Below are 10,424 nucleotides of genomic sequence, written 5' to 3'. Positions count from 1 at the left end.
TCAAAGCATATGTTATATATAAATATTTTTATATAAATGAGCCTGTTATGTCATTTTGTCTATTTTAAGACCATTTCAAACCTAAAAAAATATCTTTATGAGTTGTTCAACGATTTGATGATAATATTTATAATTAGTACTTACAAAATTTGTGTATTTCTTATTTGAGAAAAAAAAAATATGCTACGGATATATTGCACGTACACAAAAATATATGTCGATAGGATTTATATAGGACCAATTTTTAAACGATCGTGTTTCTATTAAAAAGACTAGGTGTGAGACTCGTGTATTACACGGGTTGATTAAAAAAATTAAATATAAGGTGTAAACATTAAGTATTTTCTAAAGTAAAATTTTGAAATAAATATAAATGAAATGATGAATAAGTTATTCAATCTATACTAATAAAAAATTATTATCATGTTTTAAATAATCATGTTGAATATGAATGTGTAAAAATTAAGTATTTTTTGAAGTAAAACTTTCGAAATAAAAACAATAAATAGAATAAACCACAATGACCATTTATGTAATTTGTCTTAATTAATCTATACTAATAAAACTAATTAATATAAATTCATAAATGAAATTCATTAATATATTAATAGAAATAAGAACTCACAAATGGAAGGTTTACTATACACATTAATTCACAAGTGGAAAAAAAATAATTTTAAAATTTTAAGAAAATGACATGTGTCAAATTCAATAAGAAGTTGACATTTGGTTAAATTATCTTTATTTATTATGATAGATTTTTAAATGACAAAGTTTTTTTAAAACCAAATTTCAATTTACCAAGTTAATATCAAATAAAATATTTTGTTTAAAACTTGAATTAAATATATTTAACTTTTTCATAAACATCGATAATAAAAGTCGTAGATTAAACAACACACAGTTGAATGTAACAGTAAGAAAATGTGTTGCTCACATCCAACATATAATTAATTAATAAGCCTTAATGAATTGCTCTTGTCGAAATATTGGGGTCAATTTTTTATTTTTTTCATAAATTAAATTTTGGCCCTAAAATGGATTGCTTGAAAAAAATGTTTGTCATCCACTGCTGTCACATCTTCGCGGCTTCGCCTGCCGCAGCTCGTTCTGGAGTCCGCCACAGAAAGGGTGGGGCGATGGTGTAGCTGCTTGGGCCTTCATATTGGGCTCGTTTGGTTTGGGCCTATAGGAGGTATGGGCTTCGCATGGTGGGCTGCTCGTCTAGTTCTTCTTTAGACCATTTGCAGCTTGGGCTATTACCTATGTATAACACTATAACATATTACAAAAATATTTATATACCATTTGAGTCACCATTTCCATCAAACATATCGACAACATAACCAGGCGATATGAACTAGAAAGAATAGATAAGCATAATATAACTATTAAGATTGGCTACAAACAATATTTTAAAAACTGACTTTTTTATTTGTTGACTCATATGGTGGTAGGTTTTCGGTTCGACTGTTGGGTCAAACCGATTTCTAGAATTTTCATGTTTTTATTTATTTTCACGTGCATATACATACACACCAATACACACATACACCAAAAAAAACAAATAAATTATAAACAATATTTAAATGAATACAAATGCGTCAAAATTTTCATAATATTTATCATGTGTTTTTATTTAATTTGAAAGATATTTCCTAATAAATGAAAATAATTTTGACACTTGTCATCTTCTAATGGATTATGTCACATGACTTTTTCTTATTATTTTCATTTTTTTCCACATGTCATTTTATGGTTTTTCTATTTTATTAAATTTCACATAATATTTAAATGTAATAATAAATGCATATTAATTTCATTAATGGACTTTCCTTTTAATTTCAAAATTACTAAATTAAAGTCTCATTAGTTTTTTTATCTAAATTATTTGTTTAAACTTAAAAAAAAAGAAACACTTTAATTTTAATAATTTAATATTATTCTCACTTTTTCTTATAAATTCAAACTTCAAATGTTTAAAATTTCAAATTTAATTTTTCTTTTAAATAAACCATTGTAATACATGAGTCGCACACCTAGTGTCTAAATAGAAAATAATACACCACCAAAGTTTGTTATGTAAATGTTTCATTTTCATGTGTTTTTATTCAACTTAATTGGTTCAACTGATTCAATTTAAACGATTCAACTGAGTTTTTATAAAAATCGATCGGTTCATTCTGATCCATAAATAAACATAAAATCGATGTTAGTTGAAACGCTTTCTTCCCCAGTTCCCGGTCCAGTCCGGCTGTTCGAAACTATTTTTAAAACTTTGACTACAAGTAACTTTCGCACCACCAAATTATCCAAACTAAAATACGTTATACCTAACATAATACCTAAAGAAAATTTCTCCAATCCTAACAACATATACATGTTGTTTGTTTTTTATGATGCAAAATGTCTACACTCTATGAACCACGTCTACATACCTCTACAGTACAAGAGGTGGATTAAGTGTTTGCAGTCTAAAAAAATAAGACTGTTTGTTTTGTAACGTCTGTAGACTGCTAAAATAATCTAAAATTTGTAACGTCCTAAATTTCAAAACAAAATTTTCATTAAAATTTAGATTTAACATTCGAAACTCATTTCTGAAAACTATGTTATATTATTCATTCGTTTCAAAAGCATGAGGTTTTAAACAAAGTTATATTATTCATTCTTTCCTAATCAATGAAAATAATTTTGTCACTTGTCATCTTCTAATGCATTATGTCACATGACTTTTTCTTATTATTTTCATATTTTTTCCACATGTCATTTTATGGTTTTTCTATTTTATTAAATTTCACATAATATTTAAATGTAATAATAAATGCATATTAATTTCATTAATGGACTTTCCTTTTAATTTCAAAATTATTAAATTAAAGTCTCATTAGTTTTTATATCTAAATTATTTGTTTAAACTTAAAAGAAAAAGAAACACTTTAATTTTAATAATTTAATATTATTCTCACTTTTTCTTATAAATTCAAACTTCAAATGTTTAAAATTTCATATTTAATTTTTCTTTTAAATAAACCATTGTAATACATAGGTCTTACACCTAGTGTCTAAATAGAAAAGAATACACCACCAAAGTTTGTTATGCAAAATGTTTCATTTTCATGTGTTTTTATTCAACTTAATTGGTTCAACTGATTCAATTTAAACGATTCAACTGGGTTTTTATAAAAATCGATAGGTTCATTCTGATCCATAAATAGACATAAAATCGATGTTAGTTGAAACGCTTTCTTCCCCAGTTCCCGGTCCAGTCCGGCTGTTCGAAACCGTTTTTAAAACTTTGGCTACAAGTAACTTTCGCACCACCAAATTATCCAAACTAAAATATGTTATACCTGACATAATACCTAATGAAAATTTCTCCAATCCTAACAACATATACATGTTGTTTGTTTTTTATGATGCAAAATGTCTACACTCTATGAACCACGTCTACATGCCTCTACAGTAGAAGATGTGGATTAAGTGTTTGCAGTCTAAAAAAATAAGACTGTTTGTTTTGTAACGTCTGTAGACTGCTAAAATAATCTAAAATTTGTAACGTCCTAAATTTCAAAACAAAATTTTCATTAAAAATCAGATTTAACATTCAAAACTCATTCCTGAAAAATATGTTATATTATTCATTCGTTTCAAAAGCATGAGGTTTAAACAAAGTTAAATCACAAAAACTAGCTGAAGTTGAATAACAATAAATCTTCGATGTGAATATTCACTCACGTCATGTCCTTCCCCGCAAACAACATGAAAAGCATTTAACTTAACAATGTAAGCATAAAGTTTAGTGAGTTATCCAGGGTCGACCATGAGCACTTGTCGGGTGTATGACCGTATAAGGAACGTGTCGTTTATGTGGGTCTAATTTTTTTTAATATTTATATTGTAATATATATTTATATAATAATGTTCTAAATAAAATCATCAAGTAACGAGTTGGTCTGCTGAAATGAACATCGAGCCGTTAAGACTGAGTTCGAAACACAGCGAGTGCAGTTCGTTTTAATTTTTGCAGTTGCCTTGGTTTTTCACTTCACTTTGCATTTCTTCAAAAAATCACAAAAATAAAAAGAGGTCATCCGCATAAAATTAGAGAAATTAGTCATGTCCACAACAAATCAAAACGGTTTTTTAAGTACAAATTATGTTTTTTTTATTCCTTTATTGAATTGAAAACCAATATTAAATTTTCATCAAGTATTTGAGTAATTATTGCTATTTTATTTTTAAAAATTATGTCTTTAAGCGTCTATCTGGTAGTCAAAAACATAAAAAGAGATGAAGAATCAAACGTCGTTCAACCTCTCGCTATTCTTGTCTCGTCTTCTTTTTTGCTAAGTGCATTTCGTCTTCCTATGGGGTTATCTGGTTCGATTATTTATCGTCTTCACTCTTGTTGTCGTACTATTATCATTGGATCGATCGAATGGGTGGCAAAGAAAATCGGGATTGGAAGATTGTGAATAAAAAGAACATTGCATGGAATGTTGACAAGGTTTCTACCCCGTTCTTTATTACGAATTTCCCCCTGATGTGGATTCTAAGAGATTATGGGAGGTATGTGAAAAATACGAGAATGTATATGATGTTTTTATTGCCCGAAAATTATCTAAAATTGGAAAACGTTTTGCTTTTGTACGATTCATTAAAGTTCAAGATCAAAAGTAGTTAGAAGCTAAATTACATGACATTTGGATTGGCAACCATCATGTTTTTGTTTCTTTGGCGAAATTTAAAAGAGATAATCCTAGAAAAGTTGTGGTTTCTAATCAGGTTCCACTAAAAGTTGTGTTGGGTGGAACTTTTGATTCTCAAAAGGGGACATTTTCTAATGTTGTAAAAGATGGATTGAACAATGTTAAGAAAACTGATGTTTCTTTGGTTTTGGAGGGGAAGGATATCTCTAATGATCTTTCTTTGTAAACTTTTGTGTCCTGTCAAGATAAAAATGTGGGGTTGATACCAAAATTGTTGGATACATAGGTGAAGATTGGGTTTATACTGCATTTGAATCGGAGTTGGTTTGTTCTAAATTTAAGAAATATTCAGCTTTACGTGCTTATTTCTCTAACTTTAGACTTGTGGTGAATGGTTTTAAAATCAAGGAGAGAGTTATTTGGATTGAGATATTGGGATTACCTTGTTGTGCATGGAACGATGTGGTTGTGAAAAAGGTGTCAGGTTTATGGGGTGATGTTTGTTTCTTGGAAGATGATATTCAAGCTCCGTTAGCAGTAAAAAGAGTTTGCATTAAAACCTCTAAACCATCTTTGATTCATGATAAGGTTAGTGTGGTGGTCCAACGCATTAATTATGAATTGGTGATTAGAGAATTATCCATTTAGGAACCAAATATTGTTTGTAATGAAGAAGCTTTGGATCGTCATATACCAAATCTTTCCGGTGATTCGAATGATGGGGAACAAGATTATGAAGGTAATGTTGGTGATTGCACTCCTAATGGAAATAATCAAGATAATGATGATGAATTTGCTAATGATTTGTCAATTGGAAAGGAATTGAATGAAGAGAGGGGTGCGGATTTTGTCGATCAAAGGGGTAGATTTGTCCAAACAAGTGGGTTGAATTCAAATGATCAAGTGGGAGTTGATCCTCATTTCTATTCCACGCATCCTGTTGCTGCTAATCCTCCTCCTGCTATTGTTGATTCCTTTCCAGTTGCCAATGTTCATCCAATTCCGACAGCTTCTGCTATAGTGAAACAACCGACTGTTTTTCCTGCAGCTACAGCTTCACTGCCGGGAGTGGATGTTGTTCTGGTTGGTGGTGTGGATGGTGATCAATTTTTATCTTATTCTCAACCTCCTGGTTTCAGGTGTGTCAATGTTTCCGACCCAGTTACTAATAATTTTAAATCAACTTCTTCAATTTCTCACGGTTCATCGAAACTTTTTAAAAAACGTGTTCCAACTAATGTGGAGGATATTGCTGATATTATGAAGCAATATGTTGAAATCGGAGGTTTACTTGGTTGTGATATGGATGGAAATAAGGAAAAGATTACGTAAATTTTGGCTATTATTGTTCTAATTCAAGTTGATCAATGAATTGCTTATCGTTGAATATATATGGTACTCGTGCTCTTTCTAAAAGAAATTCGATGAGGTCTATTTGTGTTCAGCATGGTGTCTTGTTCTTAGGTATACAAGAAACAAGGATGAATCAATTAGATTTATTTAGAGTATGAAGTATGTAGGGAATAGTAATTTTGATTATACTTTTAATAATATGCTTGTGGGAGATTGAGAGGGGTTTTATCTATTTGGGACCCGAATGTTTTTATTAAAAATAGTGTCGTATATACTAGTAATGTGGTTATCGTTGGTGGAATGTGGGTCCTGTTTAATTTGGAATGTTATATGGTAAATGTCTACGCGCCTCAGGATCTAGCAGAAAAACACCAGCTGTGGAGTTATCTATGTTTGTTTATCGTCATGGGGGTAATTATATTATTTTTGGTGACTTTAATGTTGTTAGGTGTGAAGAAGAGAGATTTGGTTTGGTTTTATGTCATATTTTGTTTGGATATTTTAATGATTTTATTGATGATATAGAGGTGGTGGATGTCCCAATGACTGGAAAAAAAGTTTACTAGGGTTGATTCTACGGCTGTCAAACTTAGTAAACTTGATCGTTTCTTGGTGTCGGAGATGATTATTAATAGATTTCAGAGCTTGCAAGTGGCAGTGTTGGATATAAAGTGGTTTGATCACTGCCCTATTTTGCTTCATGACTACAAGGTTGATTACAGTCCTACTTTTTTAAATCTTACAACTCTTGGATTCTTATGGATGGGTTTGATGAAGTGGTGCATGGGTGTGGTAATGATTATGTTGTTAATCATACATAGAGTAAGTTTGTTTTGTTAAAAAATAAGCTTAAATTCATTAAGAATAGGATCCATGATTGGCATGTTTGTGCTAAGATTGTTCGAGAAGAGAATAAGTTAGAACTGATGTCTCGGTTGGGAGATATTGATAGCTCTATTGATGATGGTGTTTCTTCGGTGGATTGCTCAATGAATGAAAGCAAATTCTTGGGGAGGTATCGAATATGGAGAAACTATATTCCTATGATGTGATTCAAAAATCAAAGGTTAAATGGTTCGTTGAAGGGGATGAGAATTTTGGGGTTTTTCATGTTATATTGAAAAAAAGACGTCAAGTGTTAATTCGTGGTGTTTCTTTTGACGGAGGTTGGGTGACGGATCCAGTGGTTGTTAAAAAAGAATTTTATGATCTTTATTCGTCTAAGTTCAAGACCTTCTATAATATTCTGATGGCGTCTAGAAGTAATCTGTTTTTTTCTCTCAAGCCTGAGGATGTTCAACTTCTAGAAAGTCCTTTTTCAGGTGAAGAGATTAAGGAGTCAGTCTGGGATTATGGTGGGGATCGAGCCCCTAGTCCAAATTGGGTTTCTTACAAGTTCCTTAAGCATTATTGTGTTTGAGGGTATAATGTTATTGCATTTGTGTAGGAATTTTTTTACAAACCTATTATTCCAGTGGGTTGTAATTCTTCATTTATTGCTCTCATCTCGAAGGTTGATAATATATTGTTGGTAAAGGATTTTTGTCCCATTAGTCTAATTGGGATGCAGTTAAAAGTTATTGCTAAATTGTTGGCAAAATATATTTCTATGGTTCTCCCTAACATTATTGGTATGGAACAGTCTGCTTTTCTTAAGGGTCGTCAAATGTTAGACGTTCCTCTTATGGTGAGTGAACTGATTTCGTGGTTTAAGAAGAAAAAAAAGTTTCTTATTTTTAAAGTTGATTTTGAGAAGGCCTACGATTCTATTAGTTGGGATTACTTGGAGCAGATAATGGCTTTTATGGGATTCGATGATAGGTGGCGGAGTTGGATTACCGGGTTATTTAGAAATGCCAGATCTTCTATTCTTGTCAATGAGAGCCTTACTGATGAATTTCAGTTGTTCAGAGGGTTGAGACAGGGAGATCTTATTTCTCCTTTTTTTATTATTGTTATGGAAGGTCGTCATGTAGCTATAGAGGATGCAGTGGCATCTGGGTGTTTTTGGGGTATTCATGTGGGAGCTTCGAATCTAGTTCCTTCCCATCTTTTTTATGCAGATGATGCTTTGTTTTTTTTTTGGAGAATGGGATGAGAGGAATGTTCAAAATCTTATTACTATTCTTATATGTTTTTATATGGTCTCTGGTTTAAAGATCAATCACTTTAAATCTAGTCTTTTAAGTGTTGGTGTGGACCATGCAAACGTTATCTCTCTGGATTCTATTACTAGGTGTGTTGCTGCTTTTTCCCTTTTTTCGTATCTTGGGATACATGTGGGTAGGTATATGACTCAGGTTAGAAGTTGGGATGGCATTATTGATTGTTTTCGCATGAGATTATCTTCTTGGAAAATTAAATTGCTCTCTATTGGTGGTCGCCTTATCCTTATCAAATCGGTCATGGGCAGTTTAGGTATATATTTCTTTTTAATTTTTAGATTACCTTCTACTGTTTGTTATTTGTTTGAATCTTGTAGATATAGATTCTTTTGGGGTATGGAAGAATACCATAGGAGTATTCATTGAGTGAAATGGGATGTTGTTCTAAATTCTAAAGATAAAAGTGGGTTGGATATTGGTAGTTTGGATGCCTTTAACTTGGTGTGACATCCCCAAAATCTCGGCCAGAAAAGACCGGTTTTATTTATGCTTTTAAAAATATTTTCAGAGTAAATCTTTTTCTTTTATTCAAAAGAGTTGCGGAATTTGTCCCAAAACAAAATATGATAAAATAAAGTTTATCAATGCATTTTATCAAAGATGCATAATCATTTTATAACAATATTCGGGATGTCATGTTCCGATAAACAGACCAAAAGCATAAACAAATATTACAAGCAATTCAACAGTTGAATTCATATAAAGGCTCATAAACAAAACAACTTGATGATTCATCCATCTTATGCCCTTGCGCCACTTCCTGTAATACAAATAAACTGAGTGGGTCAGGCTTGGGAGCCTGGTGAGCATATAGGGTTTTCAACCCACAATAAATAAGTTTATTAATTTCATCAATCAACAATAACCCGATTACCCGTTCCCGTTATCCTCACATTACGTCCCTAAAACAACATCTATCTCAAGGGACCTAATCTAGGAAAGTTCATCGGGACGGACATTACTGCTAAGGGGTTTCCTCAACAATAGATGTCCTAAAGGCAACCATGTGGGGGAGTAGAGTACACCGGTGAACACGCCGTTCACAACACCTACAGGTTATGAGCCTGCTAGTGTTCCACTGGACTGCCTAGAAGAGTCTGTGGTCGTCATCCATACTCCGCTAGATGACTAGATCAACAACAACATCGAGGCCTCTCATCTGTTTATCACACATCAACTATCTACCCATGTTCTACCCAACATATTAGTAGATAAAAATATATATTTTTATGCATAGTTTTAAAACCTGTAAAACATGTTCATTTAATATATATTCCACATAACAGATAAGGCACACACATATAACACATATTTCATAGATAATATATCATATATATGAGATAGAAGAAAGTGAATATACATTCACACATATAACAACCAAATATACACATCACACATATTTTATAATAAATACTTCATAATATGCGTTAGAAGAAAGTAACTACACACTCACTTGTTCAGAAGATAACCGGACAACACTACGACTTGTAGAAGTAGTATTCCTCGGTAGTCCTGGAAGATCTTCACAAAAAAACGAGCTTCTCGCGAGCAGAGCTTCGGCTCAAGAGTTGCACTTCTCGGGATCTTCGGGGCTTCAAAACTTGCTTCGGGGCTCGGGAATAATATCGGGGCTTCGGGATAATATTGGCACGCAAACCAAGGCAAAATCTAGAGAGAAAGAATGAAGAATGGCAAGGAAATATGGCTGATCTCGGTCTCAATTTATAGGGGCTGGAAACCCCGATTACGCTGGGCGTAACTTCAAGTACGTTGGGCGTACTCAGTACGCTGGGCGTAATCTCAAAGTACGCTGGGCGTACACGGCGTCACTGCATACGTCACCTAGCAGTACTCGATTAGTTGTCGGCTCCTTTTCCTTTTCTCCGGTGTAAAGTAGATTCCTCCGGTCGAATAATAAATAGATAATTAAAAATAAATATTAATTATTTTAAAAACTTTGGAAATTCATATCTTCTTCATATGAACTCCGTTTTCGACGTTCTTTATATCCACGCGTAGGCGGGAACGTAATCTACAACTTTCGTTTAGACTCCGTCGGCTAATTTTGAATTTATTTTAACAGTTATATTTTTAACAGGCCGGGACAGGATTAGTCCGTTAAAAATTCATAACTTCTTCATCCGACGTCCGTTTTCGTCTGTCTTTTTACCGTTGCATTACTATTAACGAGATC

This window comes from Lactuca virosa, chromosome 5 (genome assembly GCF_052849685.1).
Source record: "Lactuca virosa cultivar CGN04683 chromosome 5, Lactuca_virosa_CGN04683_v6, whole genome shotgun sequence".
NCBI classification, from domain to species: domain Eukaryota; kingdom Viridiplantae; phylum Streptophyta; class Magnoliopsida; order Asterales; family Asteraceae; genus Lactuca; species Lactuca virosa.
Note: the sequence above shows the minus strand (reverse complement) of the source record.